The sequence below is a fragment of the Panthera pardus genome, unplaced genomic scaffold (assembly GCF_024362965.1).
Source record: "Panthera pardus isolate Hobbes unplaced genomic scaffold, ASM2436296v1 HiC_scaffold_2, whole genome shotgun sequence".
NCBI lineage: Eukaryota > Metazoa > Chordata > Mammalia > Carnivora > Felidae > Panthera > Panthera pardus.
Window position 1 is genome coordinate 54238245 of NW_026526765.1, and position 11850 is coordinate 54250094.

Sequence of the window (11850 nt, forward strand, 5' to 3'; positions counted from 1 at the left end):
AAAATTTTAAAAAAAAAGGAATATATTCCTACAGGATGATGAGAAGAGTAAATGCCCTAATATAATGCTGGTGATACTTCAGGCATGGGTAGTATTGTTAGCAATTGCATTTGCACAGATTCACACAATTGAGGCAGAAGCGAACATGATGAACTCTGGAGAACCATTAAGGCATCTCAGAGTGTGAATCCAGGGCTAATAAAGACATGCTGACAAAGATGTGTGTGAAGAACTTGAATAAAATTATTTCAGGCAACATCAAGGTAGTAAAGAGTAATTCTGAATTAATGTAGTGCATATAATATGTGATTTTAAGCCTGAGTATAAAAGTTTGAAAAATCAATCATTAGAAGTAAATATTTAAGTCTTCTATCTTCATGTAAAAGTTTATATGCCTAAGTTGGCTACAAACATTGTAGGGGGTCTTTTTATTGAGAAAAAGGGGGAAATTCTCTTCTGGGTCATCATCTACTTTGGTAGATACGGTAATAAGTTCTAAAAAATAAGCCATAATAATATTAGTAACAATATATATTTTTAAAAGACCAGATCTTAAAAGTAATCAACTTGATAATTTGAAGTAGTTCATTCAGGTTTTTTGTCCCTACAAGGACTTTTTTTTTTTCTCTCTTAGTGTACCATTACCTATTCTATTGATCTTTTAAGTTATTAAATCACATCTTCTTGGGCACTAGAGTCTACAAAGATGACTTCCTCCTCCAAACACAGACTGTGATTGAAATTAAAACTCTCAACAGTGTTTGTTTTCCTCCCATCTGAACCCACCAACTTTAAGTACACACACAGGTATTTACACAGTCACACACTCCTTCATACTGGAACATTAAAAAAACAAATCAACTAAAAAAACCAGCAAAATTCGTAGGGTGTCTGAGTGGCTCAGTCGGTTAAGTGTCTGACTTTGGCTCAGGTCATGATCTTCTGGTCTGTCAGTTTGAGCCCCGCATGGGGCTCTGTGCTGACAGCTCAGAGCCTGGAGCCTGCTTCGGATTCTCTGTCTCCCTCTCTCTCTCTGCCCTTCCCCTGATAATGCTCTGTCTCTCTCTCCCCCTGTCTCTCAAAAATAAATAAACATTAAAAAAAAAAAGTCAAACAACAAAATTTGTGATTTATTTCATGGGAGAGTTTTATCCATAATGCTGCTTAGTATATGCTGTGTGCCAGGGACTGTTTTAAAAATCATGCAGTCATTATCCTATTTAATCTTCACAACCACTTTCTCTTACTACTGTAACTCCTTTTTAAAGACGAACAACTGAGGCACAGAGAGGGTGAGCAGTTTTCTCTAGGTCACATAGTTACTAAGCTGCAGAGTCAGAATTTGAACTCAGAATCTGACTTCAGATTCCAGGCCTGAATTTAATAACTTTGATTCGACCTTCAGTGGCTAGGTGCTCTTGTTTATGCTCATGTAAAGAAAATAAAGTTTTTATAATTATAAAAAGTAATACCTGCTAATCATTTATGACAATAAAAAATAATTGAGTTGAGGAACACCTGGGTGGCTCAGTGGTTAAGCATCCTACTCTTGGTTTTGGCTCAGGTTGTGATCTCAGATTCATGAGTTGGAGCCCTGTGTTGGGCTCTGTGCGGACAGTATGGAGCCTGCTTGGAATTCTCCCTCTCTCTACCCCTTCCCCACTCGTTCTCTGTCTCTGTCTCTGTCTCTCTCTTTCAAAATGAAAAAAATCAATGTAAAAAATATTGTTAAAACCTCAAACAATGGTAAAATTGATAAAATTCTTGATTATGGTTCCCCCTCACCTACCAGTTTCTATAGATAGCTATCATTAAAGTTTGTTATATATTATTTCAGATAATATGTGTATATACAGTGACATCACTGTAAAAACATTATTTTGTAACTTGAGAGTTATGTGTTATGGATTTCTTTCCATGAAAGATGTGGGTCTAACTTAATTTATTTTACTGGTTACATAGTTTGAATATATCACAATTTATTTGGTAATTTAAAATCAACTCTTCTTGATACTTAGATTATTTGTAATAGTGGGAAATTAAGAAAGTAGTATATGGAAATGAGTATTCTTGTCTTTCCTATCTCTGTATATACAAATTTTATCTTTCCAGTTTAGACCCCAGACTTTGGTGTTTCCTTGATGCTTCTCTTTCTATAACACTCGATGTCCAGTTCATCAGTAAATCCCATTGATTTTATTTTTTAAATATATGCTGGTAGTGGCCATTTCTCTGTACCTCTTACCACCATCATTTGGTCCAGACCCTCATTGCCTTTTATCTGGATGATTGTCATCATCTTGTAGCAGTCTGTCTACTTCTAAGAGTAATCCTTTAGGGGCACCTGGGTGGCTCAGTCAGTTAAGCGTCTTACTTCAGCTCAGGTCATGATCTCAGGGTTCATGAGTTTGAGCCCCGTTTCCGGGCTCTGTGCTGACAGCATGGAACCTGGAGCCTGCTTCAGATTCTGTGTCTGCTTCTCTCTCTGCCCCTCCCCCACTCACACTCTGTCTCTCCCTCTCTCTCTCTCTCTCTCTCTCAAAAATAAAGAAACACTAAAAAAAAGTAATCTTTTAAAACTCAGATAAAAATTACTCTTTTCAAAGCCCTTCAGTTACTCACTCTCTCACTCACTATAATCCAAAGTATTTGCCATGGTCTTTAAGACTCCCCATGAGCTAACATCTTACTATTTTTCTGACCTTGATCTCTACCACTCTCCCTCTTATTCACTGTACACCAGCCACATTAAAATATTCACTATCTCTTGAATGTAATAAGCACAATTTCTCCTTAGGGTTTTTGCGTTTGTTGTTTCACTGCCTGGAAACCTTCAAGCCTCTCCCGCTTCCCCCATATTTGTCTGACTCACTCCTGCATTTCTCCTTTAGGTGTCTGTTCAAATGTTGCCTTATCATATTTGTCAAATTAATGTTGAATGAACATATCTTTATCCACTTAAATAAATGCTTGTGTCAAATAAATTTCTAGAACTGAGATTGCTTACTTTTGCACTGAGTGCAATTGTGTTTAAAAAATCCTTTGTTATTAAACTTCCCTCTTCACACCCATGCCTATTTATTTTAGTATTCTCATGCCCCTCTTCAAAGTGGTTCTGTGGGTCTGTCACTGTTTCTACTGTGGAAGGCTGGCTTGCTTTCCCTCCCTCATGGGAGCTCTGGAGGAAAAGCAGGCACTAGGCAGCTGGTCTGATCCCCATGGGTCTCTTCACAAGGCTGTGATTTCAGGAGTGACCTTGGGGTATGACTGAGTTGTCATTAAACAATTTAATAGATGAAAGAATTTCCTCTTCATACTTCAGCCACATTTATTTTTCCCCAAATGTCTGGCACTAAGTTGTAAATATTTAATAGCACAAAGTTGGAAAAAGATCTGATTTATTATACTGGTTTAACATTTCTAGACATATGAAATTGGGATAATCAGAGAAATCCTGGGATTTTAGTGGCGAAATAAAATCCCTGTCCATGTGTATCTTTAAAAAATTAGAATACCTTTGCTTATCTTTACCACCATCCTTTTAAGAAAATGGTATGAATACTGTTTAATTGCCAAATAAGTTGTGATTTGCATTGTCTCGTGTGTCACTAGGAAACAATGATAGCATGAGTAATTGGAATCATAAAATTATGGAATATTTGAATTAGAAGACCTCATTTGTTTAATCCCCTAATTTTACAAAAAGGGAAACAAGTCTATAGAGGTTGGGTGACTTACTCAAGGTCACACAGCTAGTTAATGGTACAGATGGGTCTTCTGACTCCCCAAATAGTGCTCAGTAGCATCCATTGGACAGTGTCTGTGAACCAAGCTCTGTGCTAAATGAAGTTCTACCCGCTAGATAATTCCTGTTTCTTCCAATTGTCCTGACACCCTGCAGTTTATTTAGATTACGTGATTGGGCCTCATATTTCTTCTGGAGCTAGTGGGATAAGGATCACCCTATTAGGGTGCTTAATTTTGTGCTAATGATCCTTCTTTCTGTCTGAAGTCTTCAGGTTACAGTTTTTTCAAAGGAACTCTGTGCTGCTTGTCCTTTTCTGCTTGCTGCATGATGTGCACATCAGTGCCTCCTGCAGCCTTCCACTTTTTAATTGCCTCTCCTTCCTAATGAAGCCTGTATCAGCTCCAGTGCTAATTGAACTTCGTCCTTCATTCAGACTGTGTTATTAAACAAATAGTCACAGTGTTTGGTCTCACTTTAATAGGAGCATTGATGTTTGCTTAACATCAAAAACTTATTAGTAATCTATTGAAAAGGCAATTAATGGAGGACATGTGGGTAAGGAAATTGAACTAGTCTGCAGTACAGGACAAAGAATGGCAAAGACACTCTGGTGTTCTAAGGTTTAACTGTCTGTATTCTGGAAGTTGCAAACTGATTGTTAAATTCTGGACTCCTAGCCCACATCTATGTAGTTATCATTTTTATGAAGTAGCATTTACATATCTAGTATTAAACTGAAGGGCAAACCAATTGTCTCTCTTGATCCCATCCTACCTCCCCTTTAAAGAGAGACTTTTTAAAGAGACTTTTTCCCAAGCTTTTTAGCATATAGACTTGTATTTATCATTGTAGAAAATACTGAAGGGTAAAAAGATGCAAATACCTCATCTGTAGTCTGATCACCCAGAGACAAGCACTGATAAGATTTGGGTGTGTCCTCTTCTGTGATCCATTTTAACACATGTATAAAGACGTTAAATTGGGTCACATACCATGCTGACCTATTGATTGTTTATTTTTCATTGGTATATATCCTGGACAATTAATAGAAATCTATATATCATATTTAATGGCTTTGACATATCCTGTTGGATGGATAGGCTGTAATTTATTTTATCATATTGTTGAAGGCTTAGAAACAAATTTCTTTTACCTAGTTGTTTGTATGCCCTAAATGAACTTTATTGTTTGGGTAAGTAATATGAGATTAGGAAATCAAATTGATAGACTTCTCTGTTATAAAACCATCATCCTCTGTTGTGTGAGTATATACAGTATTTGGTGTTATTAGACTGTAGACCTAGATCCTATAAAATCACTTTTGTGAGTATCAAATGTCCTGGACTTGTAATTATGCCAATAAAATAATTAAGAAACAACAGAAGGCTGATCAAGAAGTATTCTTAAGATAATGGCTTAAGGTGTGGATTTCCTCCTACCTGTGAACTCATAAATGATGCGTGGGTTCAAAGAGAAAACAAACTCTAAAATAGGAATCTAATGGTATTTGGTAATTGAGTAAAGCATTGCAGACCAAATTCTTTTTATTATCCATGTTAAATAGATATGAGGGGAGAAGAACCAATAATGGGTTACTCCATTTGTTCCACAGACCTTGGATATGACTGAAACTCCCATCTGCATTAATAAGAGTCATGCATGGCTAGGTCCCCAGGCAATATTTAGTAAATGAATGGTGTTACTGCCTGCCAGGGACCCTTTTAGAAAGTGCTGTTGTTGAGAGAACCTAAATAGATATATATATTCTGATTTAGTGAGGATTATGATGCATAAAATGTTGGTAATAGGTTTAAAAGATTAGCATAGACTGGCTTTCCATGAGATCGTTTCTTATATATAAAAAATTAAATGTTATTTCTAATGTCATCATAAAAGTAAGGCTGGGGATTATCGATTTTTGGAGGCTTTTACTAGATAGTTTGATAATTGACTCTCTCAAGTTTTTAGCACTTGGCCCTGGGTTTGCTGTTTACCTTGCTTAAGCAATTTGGTGTAATTAATTTTAATAGCTGTATTTATTTTTAGGGTTTATACTTTGGTGGAAGGTTCCTCTAGTCAAAATCACATAGAATTATTTTCTCTTTGAATTAAAAACATAGAATAGTTTAAAATTAGAATCTCCCTTATAAATTTAAATGAAGAGAACAGAATGCAAAATCTTTTAACATATTAATGACCCCACAAAATGGAAATGTTTGTTGATGAGGATTGAAAAGAAACAAAAATGAAAGCAGTTAATTTGTTAGATGGCAAAATTGATGCGTGTTTTTTGTAAAGAATAAATAAAAATGGAGGAAGAGAGGGCTTTAGGTGAGATCTTACTTTGAATGCTTCCAAACAGCTGTGAGTTGATGCTCCTCTATCAAAAAATTTGGCTGCAAAAATAGTCATTGATCATATTGACTGCTAACTGTAATCAGTCAGAAATTGCACATTGTTCCATAGGCTTCTAAGACAAGGGGAAGGAAACAATGAGTAAAGGTTGTAAAACCTTATACTCTCTAGCGTTCCTCTTCTGTTTGTATCCAGGGCTTGTTGGTAGTTGGCCTGTAAGGGGTGTGTTTTCATATGATATGGGATCTCAGTATCTCTTAGGCTGACACCCTGTTCCTTCCAGTCTGATTATTTTAAGGCAGCTATAAAAATTAAAAAAAAAAAAAAATTGATCAGAGGACTTTTTTTCTTGTTGAAACAATTTTTACTTTAAAAAAAGGTGAAAAAAAGATTTTTCTTAAACATTTTTTCCCCTTGAGTCTCAATTTTATTTGTAATTTGTGCAATCTGTTTTCTTGTTGGAATTGTTTAATTTTTTTCTTAACTGTTTCTAAACTCTGAATTTTGTATGCAATGCATGTCTATTGAAGAAAATTTGGAAATAAAAATAAAGTAAAAACAAGAATAATTGATATTTCGCCCATTCAGAGATATATCAATGTTAAATTGTCTTATTTAACTCCAGGTTTTTTTTTTTTTTTTCCCCTTTCCAACATGGGTTCATGTGTGTGTATATTTTTACTGCTATACTAGGATAATGCTGTGATAAACCCTTCTGTGCATACATTTTTATATAGTTCTGATTGTTTCCATAGGATAAGTTAAGATTGCATTAAATTCTTCTTAAGTTTTAAAATCGCGTTGGGGGATGGGGCTGGAGATGGGGATTGGGGACAGTGAAGATGTTAGAGGAGGGCAGGAGCCATGGCTCTTGAAATATTTTCTTCCCTTTCAGTAATCTCTCCCAGCTGTCTGGGGATAGCAGCAAATCGTCTCTGGCTAGATTACAATTCTGAGGATCCCTAGTTGATATTTTGGGTAAGTGGAAAAAAAAAAAAGGTTAGGAAATATTCTTATGCATGAAGGTCACTCCTTAAAAATAATGTAGAAAAATGAAAGGTTATTTGAGATTGTTAAATGCTATAAATATTCTCATCTGTAAATTTAGTTATTTTTTATTGGGGAAAATATGAGTCACACAGTATCCCAACTATTCCTTCTTTAAAAGAGAACTTGGGTTCAATAATGGAGACTCACAAACAGAGGAATAAGAGAAATATGCAGTTTTGCTTTTGAAAGAATACTGAAGTGGAAAATAGAAAAGCTGAAATCAACAACAATAACAACAACAACAAAAAGCCACATCCATTTGGACTAAACTACATGTATATATAACACAACTTTCCAAGCATAAAAAGAAAACTCTAGCCAAGGGAAATGAAAGAAATGCCTTTGAAAAACTGCTGAAATAGGCCTGTTGTTGAAATAGTTTTATTTCCCCTTTAGAAGATCTATTTACTACAATGCTGGGAATGAGAGGGATGATTTTGAATAAAGAATAGAGCCATTTAAGATGTTGTGCACAGTACCAGAATTTATGAAGACTGGTTCGAATTAAAACTAAATGTCACCAGCAAATAGAAGTTAACAGAAATGTACATTTCATTTATTGTATTGGGAATTGGGGAGGGGAGCAGGGATGGGCTTATTCTTACAGGACCTTTTTATATGGCACTAATTTTATGGGGAGAACTTAGACCTTAAAAAAGCATGTATTCTCTCAAATCTTCTTAGCTGTTGAGATTAATTCATTAAGTGGCAAGAGTTGGAATCATACCTCCTACTTCATCTAGTGCAAGAAGGAAGAAATTCAAATGTTTAATGCAGTCATTCATGTGGCAAATTTGTGTTATATGCCTAATCTTTGTCAGGTGTCACTTCTGCCACTGTGAGTACATTGGTGAAGCGGACAGGTCCTTGTCTTTAGGAGCTTCTAAAATTGGGGGAAAGGCAATACATAGCAGGAGAGGGGTGAGTGGTCTGCCAACAATTAAAATTGGGTAGTTGGGAGATGCTGGGGGGCACATTTCAGGCCAAGTGTTTAGGGAAGGTCTCTGTGTCACATTTGAGAGGGCCTTCCAGGATAATTCTATAAGCCTGCGCCTTTCTTCTGCAGTTGAGAGTATCTGTCTTTCCTCTTTCTGTGGCCTTCACCTTCTTGTCAAGGGCTTTACTGTTACGATTTGCTTTGAAGAACTGTAAAACTGAAATAAAGATGCAGTTTAAAAAAAGAGCTGGAAATGCATTTTTTATAAATCAGAGGCTCAGGTGCACCATCATTTTCTCAGCTCCAAGAAAATCATAAATTATTTTTTATTAGAGGGAATTACTGCAGCTCTAGATCTTAATGATTGCTGAACAGGAGCTCTTTCCCCCCCCCCAAATATCAAGTAGCTGCCAGTTTTAATTTTCTTTTAGAATTTACACATTCAAAACATTGTTTTAGCTGTTGAACAAAACTGTCTCTTATATCCAGGGGATGGTGCCAGAGTATGAAATGCACATCTTGGTTTGATTTCTTCCCCTCCAGCCTGATACATGGGTAAAAACCAGCCTTGTGTTTTATGATTAGAGGGCTAGTGTTCAATATTAATAACTGTGGAAAGAATCAAATTCCAGTGTTACCCTTTAGTATTTTCATGCCCAGAATTTGTATAATTGGGAGTTTGTGAGGAAGTCGACCACATTCCTGCCATCCTTACTTGATGGTACCAAGTGGTTCTTTATCATGTACTATTAGTGCAATAATTCTAATACCTGGGATTTTAAGCACCAATAAAATGGAAAAAAAATTTAATAAATATGTATTCAGCATTTGTTATAATGTCAGATGCTGTTTTAGGGGATGGAGAAACAGTAGTAAATAAAAAGAGAAAAGAAATAGGCAGAAATTGCTGCTGTCATGCAGAGTACATTCAGATGAGGGGAGTTGTTAGACAATACATAAACAAATAATGCCAGATGGTGATAGATACTAAGAAGAATTGCAGAAAAGGGATAAAGGTATAGTCAGTGTGGGAGTGAGGCCTATAATTTTAGAAAGAAGAAAGTTTGGCTTGTGAAAATTCTCAGATGGCAGGTAACTTCTGAGTATAGATGGGAAGGAGGTAGGGGGGCAAGACAATGCGAATATCTGGGTAGGTGGGAGCAGCAAGTGCAAAGGCCCTGAGGCACGTGCATACCTGGTGGTCTAGGAGCAGTAGGGGAGACACTGTAACTAGAGTATGGGGTGGGGGGGAGGAAGGAAGGGTTCTAGGAGATAAGCTGAGAGAAGATTGCAGAGCCAGATCACATAGATGGTTATAACCCATTATAAAGACTCTTTGGCATTTGGTTGGAATCAAGTGGGGAGTTATTTCAGAATTGTGACCACAGGAATATTCCGATTTAACTTCAGAAGAATACACTAAAGGAGAGCAAGGGAGGAAGTAGAGAGACCAGTTAGGAGACTATTTCAATCATCCAGGCAAGAGGAGATGGTAGTTTGCAGTCGCAGTGAAGGCGGTGAGAAGTTGTCTGATTCTTGGTGTTTTGAAATCAGAGCCAACACGTTTTACTGTTGGGATGAATGAGGGATGTAAGATAATGCAGAGAGTTGTGGATAAGTGCAAGGTTTTTGGCTGGAGCAATTGGCAGTGTAGAGTTGCTGTTTACAGAGAGTGGGAGGATGCTGTCTGGCAAGGGTGCAGGTTTGATGGGGAGACCAGGAGCTTGGTTTTGAATATATTGGGTTTGAGATGCCCTACCCACTAGATATCCAATGGAGAGGATAAGCAAGATACCAGGGATGGGTGGCTCAGGTTGGAAGTATAAGTTTGGGAGCAATCAGAGCCAGATTATGTGTTTTCTCTGCTATTGTGCACACTGCCTTGTGTGCTATGCTGTTTGTGACTTGCATAAAATTGGTGTTTGCAGTACCTAGAACTGTAACCCAGGTTGAAAGCCAGCCTCTCAAATTTTATCTCTTGCTTAATTCTGAACTGGGAGTGATTCTGTGTTTTGTTTTGGTTTTATTAAATTATCTCCTCAACACCCCATCACAACCAAGTAGCTTCTTATGACCCTTATTCTCCAAAGGATGGAGGTGAGGGTCAAAGGGTCTGAAGGTGATTTATTAGCCTCAGGAAGAGGATGTCTTTTTGAAATTCTTCTGAGAGGAGGCTCTTTCTGAGATTTTTTGTTACCTTTCCAATGAACCCATCTTAGAGTTGATTATGATTTTAAGTTTCATGATGCAATAATCTGTAACATTTATATAGTGCCATTATCTCTTTCCAAGTACTTTGTGAACATTTGTTAATTGCTTTCTCTGTTACCCCAGGAGGCAGATAGAGACACATTTGCATTCATTGTAGGAGTTTCCAGGCAGTGGGGGTTTGAGCAGTGAAGCGACTGCCCATCAAACACCTGGCCAGTCAGGGATAAAGGGATTCATAATGCAAGTAATGATAATGACTCATTTCCATTAATTATTATTTTAGTACCTGCAACATTCTCTTCATAAAAGTCAGAGCCCAAAATGAAAGAGGTGTTTTCTTTCCCTAGAGATCACAACTGATAGACAAACTTGATGAACAGATGGGAGATACTAAGTACCAAGAGGATAAATGAGAAATGAGAAATGAGAAGGGGCCAAAGTTGCCTTAAGCACTTCTAATTATGGAACAGGGGACTGTTACCCAGGAGGATCTTAAAGTATTCTGGTAGAGTAAGAGTAGAAATCACTTGGCTGACTGGTTAATTCAACTTCATTTTTACTTTAATTATTGGAGGACTTAGACAAAAATATTTTCTTTCTTTTTTTGAGAAACTCATTGACAAATTTATTGATATTTCCTATATGACAGACATTTCACAGGCTCGAGAGGATTTAGTGGTGTATAAAAGAGAGTAACGTTTGCAGAGTGGATATAATGAAATTAATGTGTGTTCAGTATTTACCATTTGCCAGGGCCTCTCCTATTACTACAGTTAACAAATAATTGAGTAACAATAATCCTGTTATTATCCACATTTTATGGAGAATAAAATTAAGACACAGAATAAGTGACTTGCTCCAGTGTGCAGTTAGTACATGGTAGGGCTTTAGTCCAAAGAGAACCACTTTGCTTTAGTTTTGTTGTCTGCATTAAGTATTGGAGATGAAGGGGGTACCTGGTTTGAGTAATTCACCATAACTACTTAAAATGATAAAATTCAACATATTGATCTTAAATTTTTGAGAGCCAAAATGCATGCATCAGAATTATGTCACAGGTCAGAGGAAAAAATGGTCTCACATTGTTTTACTCCCAAGTTTTTGCCTTGGGCAGGTAGTAGTTGGGTTATTCCATTCTTACATATTGGCTTTCCTGTTCATCTATATTTAATGAAGGTTGCTGGTTTTTTGAGATAGGTCTTATTTCTAGGATACTTGGAGATGATAATTCAGGGCTAGCCTTAGGCAAAATTGTGAAGTATGTTGAGTTAGGAATCTTAGATATATTCTCAGTCTTGCACTATCTTCTCACCCTCTTTTTACTCATTAATACAACCCCTTCTCTTTTTTTCCCTACAAATAAAATGAATAAAAGTGATTTAATTTAACTCTTTCTTTCCACACAATAACTTTTATGTATTTTAAGAGGGATTCTGCTTTTTGTGATGAAATGTCATACAAACATTAATTAGACCCATGGTAAAAGTCTTAGGGGACCTTCAGAACATTTTAATATCTTCAAAGAATTATGTACGATGCAGTGGAAAGA